Source organism: Myotis lucifugus, unplaced genomic scaffold, assembly GCF_000147115.1.
Source record: "Myotis lucifugus unplaced genomic scaffold, Myoluc2.0 scaffold_214, whole genome shotgun sequence".
Taxonomy (NCBI): domain Eukaryota; kingdom Metazoa; phylum Chordata; class Mammalia; order Chiroptera; family Vespertilionidae; genus Myotis; species Myotis lucifugus.
The window spans coordinates 1,037,461-1,055,674 of NW_005871262.1; positions in this window are offsets into that span (position 1 = coordinate 1,037,461).

Below are 18,214 nucleotides of genomic sequence, written 5' to 3' on the forward strand. Positions count from 1 at the left end.
AATCATAATGTAAATATCTGATATGCAGGATGGTCTTAGGCGACCCCTGTGAAAGGGTCGTTCAACCGCCAAAGGGGTTGCGACCCACAGGTTGAGAACCGCTGAACTAGAGCTTTGAGTTTTTAGAAGGAAAAAAACCTGATGAATAAGAGAGAGGAGAGGAGGTTTTGAAGAAGAAGGAAGAACACTAGGAAGATGAGGGAAGAAACCCTGGAACACTGAGAAATATCTCCAGGAAGGGCATCTGTGGGACACAGAACAATCTGCTCCAAGAGGGGACTCATGGGGAGGTGAGAGAGGGAGGACTCCGTCAGCAAACTTCGCTACCGTCCTAATTTTTCCCAGTGATCATTAGTAATATTTGCTAATTATGTAAGTGCTTGTAACCAAGTTCCAAAACAAGTGTAAGGTCGTGTTCAACTGTATATTGATTCCATCCATCCGTTTAACCTCAGGAAGGCAGAGAATGCATCTGTATTCCTGCTATGTCCCTAGTATCTAGACCAGTGCCTGCACCTGAGCAGTAGGAAATGACTCTTAGGGCGACCTATTCTGCGGGGTATCTGGGGAACCTAGAAAATCTCTCATAAAGTCCTCCCCACTCAGGTGACAGGCTTCCCCCAAGGCTGATGCTTTAAGACTCAGCATTAGAGGAGGAAAGCGCAGCACCTGGAGTGAGCAGGAGAAGCTGCCTGGAGGGGTTCTTGGTTCCCCGCTGGTCTGCCCTGGTCCTGCTGCTCCCTGGGTAAGACCCACTTGGCCTTCCTAGATTTCTGTTCCAGAAGGGCCTTCTGTCGAACGCCGTAACTCAGTTTGAGCAGAGTTGGTTTCGGACTGTCACGGCAGGTGTCACCCTGTTCCTGACATCTGTCTCTATCTGGCTTGTCTCAGAGTTCAGTGTCTCTCTTGCCTACAGCCCTCTGAGTCCCTGCTCAGTCCCACCCACCTCAGCTTCACAGGTGCCTGTGGGCAAAAAGGGGCCACATGCTACCTGACAAGCTCAGGGAAGGCTTGCGCGGTGGCCTTGCAAACTCAGAGACCTGAAGTAACCACAAAGGATGGTCTGACATTAAAACTTTTTAAATTGAAAAGCAGTTTATAGTGGGTAGTCATGTCCGAGGCTGGTATCTTCCCTGACAAAGGTCAATCTTTACCTTAACTGAGCCTGTTGTCTTTTTGCATCTACGATAACATATTATTGGAATGTCAAAGCAATTTTCCTTTTTTCTGGACCCCTCAAAGCACAAGCACTGCTCTGTGGAGATCACAAATCCCCTCATTGTCATTGAGTTCACTGTTGACTGTTAACTTTCCTGCACCCACCTATGTAAAAGAAGTGTGTGTCTATCATTTTACTGTTTATCCAATGCCAGAGGGTTCCTTGCTTTGCTTTCTCCCGCCTCTCTACTCTATCACCAATGGAGTTCCTGTAACCCACTTACATCTCCTTCTTTGATTGTAATGTATAAAACAAGGTGCAAAGCTGCCATTCTCCGGAGCATTATCCCAATCCATTGAGATTCTGCTTCCCGGCAATTGTCAACAGTTTGGCTCAAACAAACTCACAGAAATTCTTTACAGGTTTGAATGTTTCTTATGTTAAACATGTCTGAACCCACTGGCGTCCCTGCTTCCAGCTCCAAACCCAGCCAAGAAAATGTCTGATAGAACTCGCTTCAGATTGTTATATTTTTTCCTATTTTTTCCTGCTTTTCACATTTTTGTCTTCTCTCTTCCTTTTAGACCTGTCACCTTTGCTGCTACATATATGCCTCCCTTGGACAGTCCCCTGTTTCTATCCAGGTGCTGTAAGAAGCCTGCAAGGACCAGGCAGCCATCGCATTGACTGTAACAGTTGTGTGTAGGGCAAGGGTCACTGGGGCCGGAGGAAAACACATCAGTTTATTGAGATTAAGGCCCCTATGTTGGTAACCCAGGGCCCATTTTCTGTTTACTTGTTAGGTTTCAGCCTTGTTCAGGATACCAAATGTTCCCAAGAAAGTGACCTGGGGCCAAACAGTGCCTCCATGATTATTTCCTCTGATAATTAAACAGCACTTGAAACCTTTTTTCTACTTTGGTTTGAAAGGGGAAACCAATGTAATATTAGTTTCTAAATGGAAAAAAGTCCTAATATTTTACTAAATTAAATACAAAAATGCATAAAAGATGAATGGTGTTTCTCATCTTTAATGTATTTATATTGAAAACTAGGGGCTCAGTGCATGAATTCATGTACCTTGAAAAGAACTGTGGGCCGTGAGGCTGCGGTGGGCATGGGGCGGGTCTCAGCCCACCCTCCGCGCCCCCACCTAGACCCTCCCACTGCGGCCCATGGTCCTCTGCCTGCCGGCAGCCTTGCTCCCACCACCACCACTCCCATGTGCTGACGGCACCAGCCCCACTCGCACCCACTGACGGCACCATCAGTGGGTGCACCATCAGTGGGTGCGAGCGGCAACTGCTGCCCTGATCGCCCCTCAGGAGCAGGGGGAAGTGGAGAAGCCCTCAGGGGTGATCAGAGCTGGCAGCTGCTGCTCGTACCCGCTGACAGCGCCAAGCAATCAGGACCGGTGCCAGGTGCCAACAGCAGGTGCAAGCACCTGGTGGGACCGTGGCGCACGGGAGCAAAGAATTCTCAGTAACCACCAGAGGCTCACCCCGATGACAGCGACCAGCACCCCGCTTTGGTCTGGTGCCCCTGCTCACCTGCTCCACCATCCCGCCGCAGCCAATGCCCATCATGTTCTGCATGCGCCCCCTGGTGGTCAGCGCACGTCATAGTGACTGGTTGTTCAGTTGTTCCACTGTTCAGTCTATTTGCATATTGGGCTTTTATATATAGAGATAAAGGCCCGGTGCACGAAATTTATGCACAAGGCATGGAGGGGGGGATGTCCTTCAGCCCGGCCTGCATCCTTGCAATCTGGGATCCCTTGGGGGATAAACCGGCAGTCGGACATCCCTCTCACAATCCAGGACCGCTGGCTCCTAACCACTCACCTGCCTGCCTGATCACCCCTAACTGCCTCTGCCTGCCTGCCTGATCACCCCTAACCACTCACCTGCCTGCCTGATCGCCCCTAACCGCCTCTGCCTTGGCCCCTGCCACCACGGCTTCATCCGGAAGAATGTCCAGAATGACGTCCGGAAGGTCATTTGGCTGTCCAATCTAATTAACATATTATGCTTTTATTATTATAGATGCCAATGCTCCTTAAGAAGCCCACGTGCATTTATTTCCCCATTTGAAACTTTTGTAACTGTATTCTCTGCCTCTCCAGTGCCTGGGATATTGCATGAGCTCAGTAAATGTTATTGAATTAATTAATTAGATGAACAGCCATTCTCTCAAATTCAACGTATGTTTAAGTAATGCAACATTTTGTTTTGATTCTTTTGCGTGTTGTTATTTTTTTTTTCAGAATTGTGCCAAATCTTAAGAGCAGGTGCAAAACTTCAGAAACAAAAAATATCTAAAAGGTAAAAATAAATGTAAAGCCAATGTTGAGCTGTGACAATTCAAAGCAGTTTTGCTAATGCCTCACATAATGATTTCACCATTGTTTACATTAATTATGTTTACAATATTCAGCTAAAAGGGAATCTTTAAAAATTTAACAAAACTTTCAACATTTCCCACAGTGACAAATTAGGTCTACCTCTTAGGTAAACACCAATGTGTTCTGTTTGCGTAAGAAATATTTAAATAGGTACATGTTTAAAATGAAAACAAGCCCAGCTGGTGTGGTTCAGTGGTTGGGTGTTAACCTATGAACCAGGAGGTCACGGTTCGATTCCCGGTCAGGGCACATGCCGGGGATGCAGGCTCGATCCCCAGTGTGGGGCATGCAGGAGGCAGCCAATCAATGATTCTTTCTCATCGTTTATGTTTCTATTTCTCTCCCTCTCCCTTTCTCTCTGAAATCAATAAAAACATGTTTTAAAAAAATGAAAACAACATTCAGTTTCCCAAGTGATATTGTTCAGTTTCCCAATAAATAAAGATCACCCCTTTCATGTTAACGGGTCATGAGAACCTCGGTTTAGTCAGAAAATAGATTGTCAATGAAGTGCCTTCTTCACAGTCCCTGCGGGCACCATGCTCAACAACCAGACCCTTGTCTTTCCCTAAAGTGATGAAGGAAGTTTCAGGTGCTAATGGGTTTCTGGGTTTCTGGGACTGAATGGCCCCTTTCACAGGATGGCCTGTGAAATTTCTTATGTAAAAAAAAAAAAATCAGAATGTATGAGTCTGCAAGGATCTCAGGAAAAAAACAGACTTATTTCCTTAGCCTCCAGACCAACTGAAGAAAGTATTAAAAAGCAGCTCCATATTCAGAAAGAAAGGGGTAGAGGGAGAGAGAGAGGGGGGGAGGAAGGGAAAGAAAGGAACGCATTTGACTCCTCTCTTGGACATTATATGTGAGCATTCATATTGAAAAATTAAATAAGGAAATGTCAGTGGATTCTTTTAGATTTAAATATGCCAAATATTCAGATGTTTGACATTAGAGAACTAAATTAAATTTCTGCTTTACTTATGGAGGCAGCTGTGTACTAGGAAAACTATAATAACATTAAACTTTTGTTGAGATTCCTGAAGGAAAAGTACCTTAGGCTGGATTCTCCCAGAACGGATGCTGAGACAAGGATTTGGGGGCAAGTAGAATATTTGGTAGACATCTTAGGAAGCAGGAGTGGGAGGCAGGGGAGCCTGGCCAGAAGGACAGCCAACAAAAGATGCTTCAATGTGGAGTTAACACCTCAGACTCCTCCCACCAAGGGGCGAGGACACTGGGGCACCTATGCAACACCCCCATTGCTCCTTGCTATGGGGAGAGACTTGAGGGGTTGTTAACTCCAATCAGCCGCTGCCCTCAGGCTAAAAGCTGCAGGGAGCCATCAACATGTTGAAACTCTCTGCTGATAACTTCCAGGGCAGGCCGAAGGGGCACTGACAGCATCTGGTACAAAAGTATTTTGTTATTGCTTATGAATCTGAAGCTCATTAGCCCCAACTCTGGACCTTGTTTTCACAGTGCAGATCTTGGCCCCACAACGTCGCTTAGAAAAGCTTCCAGTCCACTCCTGCTGAATTGGCATCTTGCAGGCAGCCAGTGGTCTCTCCTCTCCCCGTCTCATTCATGGGCTGCCTGCAGGCCAGTGCTGCAAGTGGGTGTGAGAACAGCTGGGTCCTCTGGAAAAGATCTATGCCCCACTCTCTACCCCCCCACAACCCAGCCTGGTCAGATAGCCCTGGCCCATCTCTCCTTCCACTGCTAGAAGGTAAGAAATGAGATGGTGTGGCTATTGCCTTTGAGAGGGTTTAAAATGCTACAGAGCAAGAAGGCATACCGGAGAAGAAACAAGGGATTGAACTTTAGAGGAGATGTGAACCATGATCAGGGAAGGGTTTGAGGGGACATCTGGAAGGCTTTCTCAGTGGCTGTGTTTGTAGACCACATCAAGTGCTTTAGAGGTTAAAGAAAATAATTGAATTCAGTAGAGCCAGTGAGTTGGTGGTCACCAGGGAGCCCGGCTAGTCCAGATCTGTGTGTGTGTGTGTGTCTCTTGTGGTTGGTTCAAGAAGGGATTTCCCTAAGCATAATTTGCATGAAAATATTTTTAAATGTTATTTAAGACTCGATAAGTGACCCACCATGCTGAGTTATATTCTTAAGTTTCTTTTCTCAATATTTTTATTGTTCTTGTGATAAAATACACATAACATAAATTTACATCTTAACCATTTTAAGCACCAACATCCATCTCTAGAATTATTTTCATCTTGCAGATCTGAAACATATATTTTAAACAATAACTCCCCACTCTTCACATGCCCTGCACACACCATAGGACCCCCTGTAACTACCTTTCTACTTTCTGTTTCTATGAATTTGACTACACTAGTTTCCTCATATAAGTGGAATCATAGAGCATTTGTCTTTTTGTGTCTGACTTATTTCACTTAAAATAATGCTCTCATGGTTCAGTAATGTTATAGCATGTGTGAGAATTTCCTTTCTTTTTAAGACTGAATAATATTCCATTGTATGTATATATCACATTTTGTTTATCCATTCATCAATGGACACTTGGGTTGCTACCACCATTTGGCTATCTACACTAATAAAAGAGAAACATGGTAATTAGCGTACAACGGCTACCCTTTTCATTGGCTAATCAGTGAGTATATGCAAATTAACTGTCAGCCAAGATGGCGGCCGGCAGCCAGGCACTGAAGCAAGCATGAGGCTTGCTTGCTGCGGACTCAAATGTTCCCCGCCTCACTTGCCGGCCTCTCAGCTGCAAGTTTAAGCAACTATGTACTATGTTGCAAATAAGAAGCTAAACAAAACCCCAGAAATCAGCCGGACTGAAAGTCAGGCGGACCGAAACATTGTATCGATGTTTTCAGCAGCCGAGGCCTCAGAGCTAAAGCTGGCCCAGAATAAAAAAAAAAAAAAAAAAGAAAAGAAAACAAGGAGCGGTTGGAAGCTTTAGTCACTCGCCACCCAGAAAACAGCCCTCAGCCCCTCACCCAGACTGGCCAGGCACCCCAGTGGGGACCTCCACCCTGATCCAGGACACCCTTCAGGGCAAACCAGCCAGCCCCTACCCATGCACCAGGCCTCTATTCTATAAAGTAAAAGGATAATATGCCTCCCAGCACCGGGATCAGTGGAGCAGCGAGGCTCCCGGCACCGGGATCAGCGTGACAGGGGGCAGCTCCCAAACCCCCTGTGTGTGACAGGGGGCGGGGCCACAACCTCCCTATTCGCCCTGCTCTGTTCGTGACAGGGAAAGGCACCCCAACCCCCTGATCAGCCCTGCTCTGTGCCTGATAGGGGGGGAGCTCCCCAATCCCCTGATTGCCCTGCGGCTCTGTGTTTGACAGGGGGGAGCTCCACAACCCCCTGATCGGCCCTGCTGTGTGTGTGACAGGGTGCGGCGCCCCAACCCACCCCCCCCCCCCACGGGCCCTGCTCTGTGTGTGACAGGGTAGAGCCATAACCTCTCCATCGGCCCTACCCTGAGTGTGACAGTGGTGGCGCCCCAACCCCCTGATCCGCCCTGCTCTGTGTGTGACAGGGGGCGGTGCCCCAACTCCCCTATCGGCCCTACTCTGTGAGTGACAGGGGGGAGCTCCTCAACCCCCTGATTGACCCTGCTCTGTGTGTGACAGGGTACGGAGCCCCAACCCCCCTGATGGGCCCTGCTCTGTGAGTGACAGGGGGCAGCGCCCCAACCCCCTGATCGGCCCTGCTCTGTGCGTGACAGGGGGTGGTGCCACAACCTCCCCATCGACCCTGCCTTGAGTGTGACAGGGGGCGGTGCCCAACCCCCCAATCAGCCCTGCTCTGAGCCTGACCAGGAGCTGCACTTAGGGATTAGGCATGCCCTCTGCCACCCAGGAGCAGGCCTAAGCCAGCAGGTCGTTATCTCCCGAGGGGTTCCATACTTCGAGAGGGCACAGGCCGGGCTGGGGGACCCCTCTCTCTCCGCCCCCCGAGTGCACAAATTTTTGTGCACCGGGCCTCTAGTCTATATATATAAAAGCCTAAGCGACCATTACAACCAGTCGACCAGTCACTGTGATGCGCACTGACCACCATGGGGCAGATGCTCAACACAGGAGCTGCCCCCTGGTGGTCAGTGCACTCCCACAGCTAACCTTACATGGTTCCTCCACCCCCCCCACACACACCCCGGCCTGCTGGCCCCAATTAGCCCCAATTGGAACTGGGCGAGACAGGCCCCAATTGGCCCCGATCGCTGGACAAGCCAAGGGACCCCACCCGTGCACAAATCCGTGCACCGGGCCTCTAGTTTTAAATAATGCTGCTATGAACATAGATGTACAATACCTCTTTGCATACCTGTCTTCAATTCTTTGGGGTATGTACCCTGAAGTGGAATGGTTGTATCATATGATAATTCTATGTTTAATTTTGAGGAACCAACGAACTGTTTTTTACAGAAACTGCACCATTTTACATTCCCATCAACAGTGCACTGTCAGGGCCAGCCTGATAGGTTGAGCCGGGCTGAGGTAGGGAGGTGGAAATTGAGAAAAGAAAGAAAGATAGGAAAGCGGGATCAGGAGGACTGCAGCTCATTCGAGGAACTACAGCAAGTTTATTAGCCACACGATTCTATTTATACACACGACACTGAATAGGAGGTCTGTCAAGAGGAATGTATTCTTTGTTCCTCTTAATCTCTAAGGGAGAGACACAGCAGAAGGACAAATTCTCGGTACAGCAAATCTCAGTAAATAGTTACAGATTTCTTGGTAAGCCATGAAAGGCTGTTCTCATTCTACAAAGGTTGCTCTCATTCTACTGATAATCGCCATCCAAACAAGTCTGGGAAAACTGTGTGGGTAAGGGTCCCAGCTTAGCTAGCCCCTTCAGGTGCAAGGACCTTGTCAGCTTACACCCGGTCCCCAACAGTGCACATGATTCCATTTTCTCTACATATTTGTGAACACTTGTTATTTTCTGGATTATTGTTTTTTTGGGGTGTGTGTGTGTGTGTGTGTGTGTGTGTGTGTGTGTGTTTAATAGCCATCCTACTGGTGTGGGATGGTATCTCATTGTGGTTTTAATTTGCAATTCATTAATTATTAGTGATGGGAGCATCTTTTCATGTAGCACTTGTTGGCCATATTTATACCTTATTTGGAGAAATGTTTATTCAAGTCCTTTTTCTTTTAAACCAGGTAGTTTGCTTGTGTTGTGGAGTTTTAGAGGTTCTCTATATATTCTGAATATTAATCCCCTATGAGATATATGATTTGCAAATGTTTTCTCTTATTATGTGAGTTTCCATTTTTACTCTATCTATAGTGTCTTTGATGAACAAAATTTTATTTTATAAAGTCATATTTGTCCATTTCTTCTTTTGATGCCTGTGCCTTTGGTGTTATATCCAAGAAATCATTGTAAAATCCAATGCCATGAAGTTTTTGCCCTCTATTATCTTCTAAGAGTTTTATAGTTTTAGCTTCTGCATGTAGGTGTTTGATCTATTTTGAGTTAATTTTTGTATATATTAGATATGTAAATGGTATTTTTCATGTGTATATCCAGTTTTCCCAACACCATTTGTTAAAAAGAATGTCTTTTCCACATTGAATATTCTTGGCACACTTATCAAAATAACCATATTTGCAATAGTTATTTCTAGACTTTCTGCTCTATTCAATTGGTCTGAATATCTGTTTTTATGCCTGTATCATATGACTTTGATTACTATAGCTTTGTAGTAGGTTTTGAAATAAGAAAGTGTGATTCCTCCAGCTTTGTTATTATTTTTCAAGATTGTTTTGGCTATTTGGGGCTCCTTGAGATTCCATATGAATTTTTAAATTAACTTTTCTATTTCTACAAAAAACAATATCATTGGGATTTTGATAGGGATTCATTTGAATGTGCAAGTCACTTTGGTTAGTATAGACATATGTACTTAACAATGTTAAGTCTTCCAATCCATGAACATAGATGTCTTTCCATTTATTTACGTCTTCTTTAATGTCTTTCAGCAATGCTATATAGTCTTCAATGTACAAACCTTTGCCTTCTTGGATAAGTAAATGCCTAAGTATTTTATTCTTTTAAATGCTATTAAAATTAAGTAAAATGTTTTATTTAATTATTTAATAAATGGAATTTATTATGTTTAATCAGTTGAATTATTTTTAAATTTTCTTTTAGGATTGTTTATGGTTAGTATATAAAAATATATCTAATTTAGGTGTGTTTATTTTTTATCCTGCTCCCTTGCTGAATTCATTTATTTATTCTAACAGTTTTCAGTTGAATCTTTTAACTTTTTCACATATAAAATTCTATTACCTATGAACAAAGATATTTTACTTTTTCCTTCCTAATTGGGTAACTTTTATTTCTTTTTCTTGCCTAATTGTTCTGGCCAGAACATCTAGTACTATGTTGAATAGAAATTATGAAATCTAGCATCCTGACTTGCTCTTTATCTTAGAGGAAAAGCTTGCAGTATCTTGACTGTAATGATTACTGCGGGTTTTGTTATTTCTAGGCAGTTTCCTTCCTTGCCTACTTTGTTGAGTGTTGTTATCATGAAGTAGTGTTGAATGTTGTCAAATGCTTTTTCTGCATCAGTTGAGATGACCATATGTTTTGAGTGGTTTTGTTTTTTGCTTTTTGCTTCAATCTTTTTTTTTTCCTTTAGCACTGCCTTTTCTGCATCCCATAAGTTTTGGTATGTTGTGTCTTCTTAAGGTTTTGAAACTGATTTTTTCTTCTAAAAGATCAAAGCATTGGTTATTGATGTCTGTAAAGGAGTTACTCTGCAACGCCATGTAACCATCTCACACATAAACGAGGCTCAATGTATTGTGATTATAACAGAATTTCATTCTTTTGTTTTCCACGGGCTCTTTAAACTAGGATTTCTTTTCCTGGGCTACAGAGTTTATCTCCAAAGACCAAACATTAAATTCAGGGGATCATAAACTTGAATAAGAAGATAATTATATCTATATTTTTACTAACTTTTAACTAACATTTTGCATTTCTTTCCATTTTAAATGTAGGCAATAAGCCACAGCAATATTAAGATATAACTTTAATGTGTCACTAATTAGAAGCCACAGATAATTTCATATCATATTGCAATTATGGCAGAGATCTCAAAATATCCTTTCTACTCTTCACTACATCACAGTGCTAGTTGTTTAACCTGGTGCTGATCTTACTGTTTCATGTATTATTTAAAAGAAGCACACATACAGCTTAATCACAAATTTGTATTTTTAAAAATGTTCTGATAGTCAATATGCTTGGTTTCCTTTGTCACACTTGGTATTTCATTTTATGCACCTTAGAAACATTCACCAGATGCCAATGGGATCCATGGCACAACTGCTTAAAAAGTAAGAAGCTTTAAGCTTTACCTGTAGGTTGGTATTTTTCCTACCTCTGGAGGACATCTGGGGCAGAGCTTTTCTGATCATTTTCAGGTAATAAAATCCTATCCATATTTTCCTCCCACAACTTCAGTCTACGCATTCATTTATCAGAACCCACATGCATGCCTACTTTACTTCACCTCCTTGCCCAGCTGGCTGGAGGTCCAGGTTCTGCCAGACGTCAGTGAGTAGGGAAGCCAGCACTTTCTCTGGCAAGAGTCAGTCAATAAACCAGGCTCCAGAGTCTGGCAAGTAGCAGGGGTAGGGGGTACCCGCAAGCACATAGCCCTCCCTATGAGGCTGAGGGTCCATGGCTATGCCAGGGGATGGAGGTGGGAGGAAGGACTCCTGGGAAGTCCCTGCCCAACCCTGGCCTGGTCCAGCTCTTGTCCTGTTGCTGGCCAATCCTTCTCCACCTCTAATGGTCTACTCCCCACTCAGACTCTGGGAGTTCACACCTGCTAGGGTCCCCTCTCTCTTCCAAACCACAAGGAAAGCACAAATTTGCTTACTGAGCAGTGATAATTACGCAGGTCCTCCCACCCCACTGCCCTCTCTCCTGCCCCCCACCTCATTGGCTTCATTGGCCACCTCTCACTCTTAGACTTACTACAGAGGTGTCAGACACCAGCCTCTTACATCCCCCCCCCCTCCGCCCCAAAAACTCCATGGGAACATATCAAGCCTTCTGCAAGGTCCCACTTGGTCAAGGTGAGACAGAAACACTACCTTCCCCTGCTGGTGGTGGGGGAGTGCCACAGACTCCAACGTTCCTTCTTCACAGGCTGTCCACCCCGGGCCTCTGCTGTGCCTGCCTCTCATAGTGTAGAGATGAATGCTCCCAACAATGACACCTGTGTCTCCAGCGTGAGGGATCTAGGTACTTCCTGGTGTTGACACCCAGGATTCTATTCTCAGCTTTGGGGACCTCAGCAGAAACCAAGAAAGAAACATATTGATTTTGATAACTTGGTTATTATGCATTGAATTGTGCCCCACCCCATATCATATGATGAATTCCTACCCCTCAACTCCTCAGAAAGTGATCTTATTTGGAAATAGGGCTGTTGAAAATATAACTAGTTAAGATGAGGTCAGGCCCTATCTCAGTTGGTTAGTCGTCCTGATATGCCAAGGTTGCTGGTTCAATCCCTGGTCAGGGCGCATACAAGAATTAATCGATGGAGAAACCAAGATGGCAGCATAGGTAAACACCTGAAATTGCTGCCTCGCAAAACCACTTCAAAAATACAACTAAAAGACAAAACGGACATCATCCAGAACCACAGGAAGGCTGGTTGAGTGGAAATTCTACAACTAGAAGGAAAAAGAAAAGCACACTGAGACTCAGAGGAAGTGCGGAAGTTAAGTGCAGAGGTATGGAGGCGCACATGGAAAGCGCTGGCAACTGAGGACGCGGCTGTCTTTTTCAATCGTGAGGGAGTCACAAGCTCCCGACTGCTCTGAACTCCAGTTCCAGGTGAGTCTCTGGGGACCCAGACTCATACGGGGAGAAACTGGGCTGTCTGGCATCAGGTGTAACTCAAGGGCGGCTTCCTCTCAGAGGTGCTTGCAGCGATTACCGCGGGACACTGAGACCCGGGGCCTCTTAGGGCAGGGCTGAGGATCAGTCATAGCTGTTTGCTCTGCCCTGTTGATTTCCTGAGACCCGGCCCCAACCAGGCCAACACCCTGCTCTCCAGCTTCCAGCCACCATTGGTCAATAGATGTACTGTTGTTTGATCCACCCAGTCGGTGGTACTTTGTTATGGCAGCTAGCAGCCTCATATATGGTACATTTATTTCAAAGAAAAGCTTGGTTTATGAGCATGTTTATGGGGTGTTGGCAAGTGCAAGCAAGAAGCACCCAGTTAGTGCTTGGTCTCTGAACCCTGACAACACCCCAAGTGTAGACAATTAGCCTCACAGGGCTCCACATGAGGAACCCAAGATTTAGAGAAGCTCAAATGTCTCCATGGTCACATGGGTGGTGAGCAGAGTAAGGTCTCAAACCCACACTGCTCGACTGAGCGTTCATGTGCTGAACTGAGATGGGGACTTTTAAACATTCCTCACACCATTCAATGTGTTTGCTGCACATTACCAGCTAAAACAAACAAACAAAACAAAAAATGATGAGACCTTTCCTGGAAGCTGGAGAGGAATCTGCACTCTCCACTTGCCATCCCCCTCACCGCCAGTGGCCAGCGGAGATTTGTGTTTACCACATGCGGGCCCCTCTGAGGACCTAATGGAATTTTCCGCTGCATCTTCCGTGGCCTGGGATATGGGTGCTATTATTAGTGTGTTTCACAGTCGCAGAAACCAAGGCCTTCAAGAGGCTGGTTCCCATCTCCTTCTGTGGAAATGAACCCTCCAGAGAGGGGAGTCAGGTGGGCACTGGAGGGAGGCAGGTGGTTGGGCGAGAATCCTCACCACAAAGTCACTTCATTACCTGAATGGATGCCAAAAGCAACAGGAAGAGAATAACAACGTTTACCTAGCTATATGAATTCATTGTTCTCTTTAGATTTTCCTTGGAGGAATAGAAAATGACGGCTGAATAGGCATCAGTGTTGTGTACCTCCTCCTAGGGCAGCGGTTCTCAACCTGTGGGTTGCGACCTCTTTGGGGGTCAAACGACCCTTTCACAGGGGTCGCCTAAGACCATCGGAAAACACATATATAATTACATATTGTTTTTGTGATTAATCACTATGCTTTAATTATGTTCAATTTGTAACAATGAAATTGGGGGTCACCACAACATGAGGAAACGTATTAAAGGTTGGCGGCATTAGGAAGGTTGAGAACCACTGTCCTAGGGCCAGGCCAGAAAAGCAACTAAATCGGAGAACAACCACCCTGAATTAACAAATTAGATTTTTCTGTGAAATGAGGCTTTTCTCAAATGTGTATAAAATGATAGCCATTGGTAGATTGTTATGCCTTATCACTATGTGAAGGATTTTATGTCTCTCCCAGATCTTGCCCTCCAGAGCCACAGTCACTGGAAAAACCAGCTGTCACCATCATTGAATTTCTGACAGCAAGTAAAGCTGGTTACTGCTGTATATCAGAAAATAGTTATTTCTTTTACCCAACCTATTCAACCCCTTGAAGATACCCCCAGAGAGCCTGTTTGGTTTAGGAATTGTGGAGACAGCAGAAGAGAGAACAGAACTCACAGAAAAGTGGGAAGTGCATGCTGGGTGGTACACGACCTTGTTCCATGCCAGTGAAGCTGCTTTCTGATTCAGCTTTTATTAGCAGGAGACGTGTTTCTTCCCATCCCACCCACATGCAATAAATGCCAAATAAGCATTTAAAGAATGCCATTTTATTGGATTGTAAATGGGTGCAGCCACTGTGGAAAACATATGGTGGGGCCTCAAGATATTACAAATAGGACCACCATCTGACTCAGCAGTCTCACCTCTGGGTCTTTATCCAACGGAAAGGAAAATAAGGATCTCCAAGAGAGATCTGCATCCCCTGCTCTTTGCAGCATTACTCACAATTGTCAAGACATGGACACAGCCTACCTGTCTGTCAGGGGCCGATGGATTCAGAAGCGGTGATACACATCTCAGTATGTTATTCATCCATGAGGAACAAGGAAAGCCTGTCATTTGCGACAACATAGATAAAACTTCAGGCCTTATGCTAAGGGACATAAGTCAGACAGAGAAAGACAAATACTGCATGCTATCACTTATATGTGGAATCTATAAAAAAAAAAAAAAGTCAAAGTCATAGAAGCAGATAGTAGAAAAGTGGTTGCCAGGACCTGGTAGTGGAGGAAATAGGGAGAAGGCTGTAAAAGAGTAAAGAAAAAAAAAGAACTTCCATGTTCCCAGAGAGCCAGGCGTTGCTGGGGACTGCAGGTGGGCTGGGAACAGGGAACAGGAGAGCCCAGCCTGGCCTCTGTGCTGCCAGGCAGAGCAACACCAGGAACCTGAAGAAGAGATGAGGTGGCTCTAGAGCAGCTGAAGAGGTGGAGCCCAGGGTGGGGGAGGGACGCTGGGCCTCTGTGAGCCCAGCACTGCTCACCATGGGAACTTGGTGGTGGTGTTTACACCTGATCCAAAGGAGAAGTGGCTGTTAAATGAGAAGAAAGTGAGCTGGCTGCTCCCTGTAGCTGCACCGAAGCCACTGGTCATTTGGACACTGATAGAGAAGAAGGCAGCCCCTGCCTCCTCTCCCCCCCAACTCAGGCATAGCCCCAAAGTCCCCAGCCAGGAAACCACAGGAGGAAAAAGGCTCCTGTCAGTGTCTTCTAGTCCCTAAGCAGGACACCTAGGTGACAACCTCAGCTCCATCCTGCTGCTGACAGACCTACACTCCCAGGCTTGTTCGCGAGGTTCTCCTTGGGAAGCGGCCTGGTGTGGAGGAAAGGGTGGGGACCTTGGGGTCAGACCTGTGTTAAATTAACCATTTACTAGCAAGCTCTCCAAGCAGCATTTCTCCTGTGAGTAAAATAGAGCTCATTTCTCTCCTTTGCAAGGATGTGGTAGCAAATGAAGATGACACATGTAAAGCGCCTGCTTTCAGGCAATGCCGTTATGTCCTTAATCACGCTCCCGTGTCTTGTGAGAGAAGCCCTGTATGCCAGGCCTGGCACCCTGGGTCCCAGGTGTGAGAGGACTGTGACTGGAGCCTCTGGGAGTTTCTAGCATAGAACCTGGGTTCTAGCCTAGAGCTGCTAAGTACTGGTCCCCAGCTCAGACCCCCCACCACCTGCCACCAGGCCTCACTGCAAGGCCCAGGCCACCACTGGCATCTCCCTCAAAGACCTTCCACTCCTCACACCCCCAAGGTCTTCAGCCAGGACTGACTCTGATCATCCACCAGGCCTCACAGGTCCCTCTAACTCTTGTTTTTGCTCCCTCTGTTCAGTAGCGTTTTTTTGCCTCCACAGCCCTGGGCTATCTCTCAGAATAGCAACACTCTGTATGTGGAAACAAAAGTTAGAATGCCATGGGCTCATAGAGCTGGAAAGGACTTTGGCCTGGGTAAAGCCCTTTTTCGTAGTGTTAATATTAGGAATAGGTTAAGCCATGCTGCAGAAACAGAGAACCCCTGTATCTCAGAAGCTTAACACAGAGAGCTTTTATTTCTTGCTCACTTAGTTCTTCAGGGGGACTGTCCTTGCACAGTGACCCAACATTCAGGGGGAGGATTTCAGGAGCTCTACCATCTCTACCTGCAGCCTCTTCCATGGCTGCCATGTTGGGGGAAAATATGGAAGGGTAATTGGGGTTTGATAGCCTGGGAAGACTTCCACCAGACCATGGGCCCTCACCAGAAAGAAAATCAGAATTGGGTGTCACACTGAGTAATATTTGATTTCCCCAAATAAAATTTTATACAGAACCCATAACCGGTCACTTCTCTGTTTTAAGAGGGAAGCATGGGAACATCCTCTTGAAGGCTCATTTCCTCCTTGAAGGACTAGCTCAATCCTCTCTCTCTCTCTCTCTCTCTCTCTCTCTCTCTCTCTCTCTCTCTCTGGCAATCCCGTGCCAGTCCACACTCACCCTCATTTGACACATTTGGAAAAGACCAGCAAAGCTTGGGGCCTCCTTACAATCACACAGCCTCTCGTTGGCAGGGACAGGGCTGGAAACATCCTAAATACCTTCTGCGCTCTAGGATTGATCCATAGCATTTTTTAAAGGACAAAAGAATGAATGAAAGCCTCCCCCATAATGGACTTTAAACCAAACACTATGCGTGTGGTTACACAATTGTATGTAAATTGTGATGCAGGTTGAAGAAAGGTTATATTACAGTACATCCATATCTTAAAAAGCCTTTGAAGTTCTCATTAGTACTTTAGAAATTCATCTGATTTTAGAAAATGTCAGAGGAAAGAGCCTGATAGCAAGGGTTAAGTACAGAGACAGGGATTGATCCCCATTCGTTAATAGGATGCTGAAGTGACCTTTAAGTTAAATCAAAGTCATCTCATTGAAGAGAAGGGATTCATTAGGAAGTTCCCCCACCCACAGCTTCCACACTCACCCCCTTGCCGATGGAGCCATCTCCCTACTCCCTTCATCCTTTCTCTGGCCAAGAATAGGCTGCATGTCCAGAGAAAGCCAAACATCTGTGCAAACTGGGTGAGTCTCCACGGGGCCCAACTCAAACCCATCCACTTCCCTTGCAAGTGTTCTGTTTCTGGGGAAAGCACTGCTGCTCCCCACACACCTGTCTCTCCCAATCCTGCTGCCTGATCCTCCACAGCCCGCCTGTCGCTGCTGACTGCCCCCTGCAGCCCTGACCTCCCTGTCCTCTCTGGCCCGGGGCTGGCTGGGCTGCAGTCAGGAAGCGCTCCGCTGTGGTCTCCCAACCACCAGCCTCAGTTCCTTACAGCTGCTGCCAGACTCACCTCTCCACAGCCCTGCTCACATGAAGCCTCTCTCCCTTCTAAAGTCTCCTGCTGGGTCCCATGCAGAGGCCTTCTGCTCCCCAGATGTGCTCAGAACCATACACATATGTAAACATACACACAGGAACACACACACATATATATACATACACACATACACATATCCTATATAATAAAAGCCTAATATGCTAAGTGTCCAGTCATCCAGTCATCCAGTCATCCGTTCAACCAATCAAAGTGTAATATGCTAATGATAAGGCCGCTCAATCGCTCACTATGATGTGCACTGACCTCCAGGGGGCAGACACTCTGACCAGTAGGTTAGCTTGCTGTTGGGATCCTGCCAATCAGGACTGAGCTAGATGGGCCGGACATGTCCTGGAGCCCTCCTGCAGTCCCTCCCCGGCTGGCCAACCTCCTGCATCCCTCCCCGGCCCCCATCATGCACTGGTGGGGTTTCTCGGCCTGGCCTGTGCCCTTTAGTAATCCGGGACCCCTCAGGGGATGTCAGAGAACCAGTTTCAGGCAGAGGGACCCCACTGGTGCACAAATTCGTGCGCAGGGCCTCTAGTATAAACATACACACAGACACATACACATATATACATACACATACACATTTGTAAACATACACACAGGCACACACACATGTGCATACCCATCCAAGTGCACACATGCAAGGTCCTAGGTAAATTCTAGTTCTACTTGGATCTGTTGTATTTTATTTTTCACATTTTTTGGTAAGTGACAAAAAGAAACTGACATTTTGTGGCACCTACTACATGTTGGACACTGCGCCGGAAGGTGGACATATATTCTTTCATTTCTCCTAATTTACATTTTTTGAAATTGAGTGTCTTTGA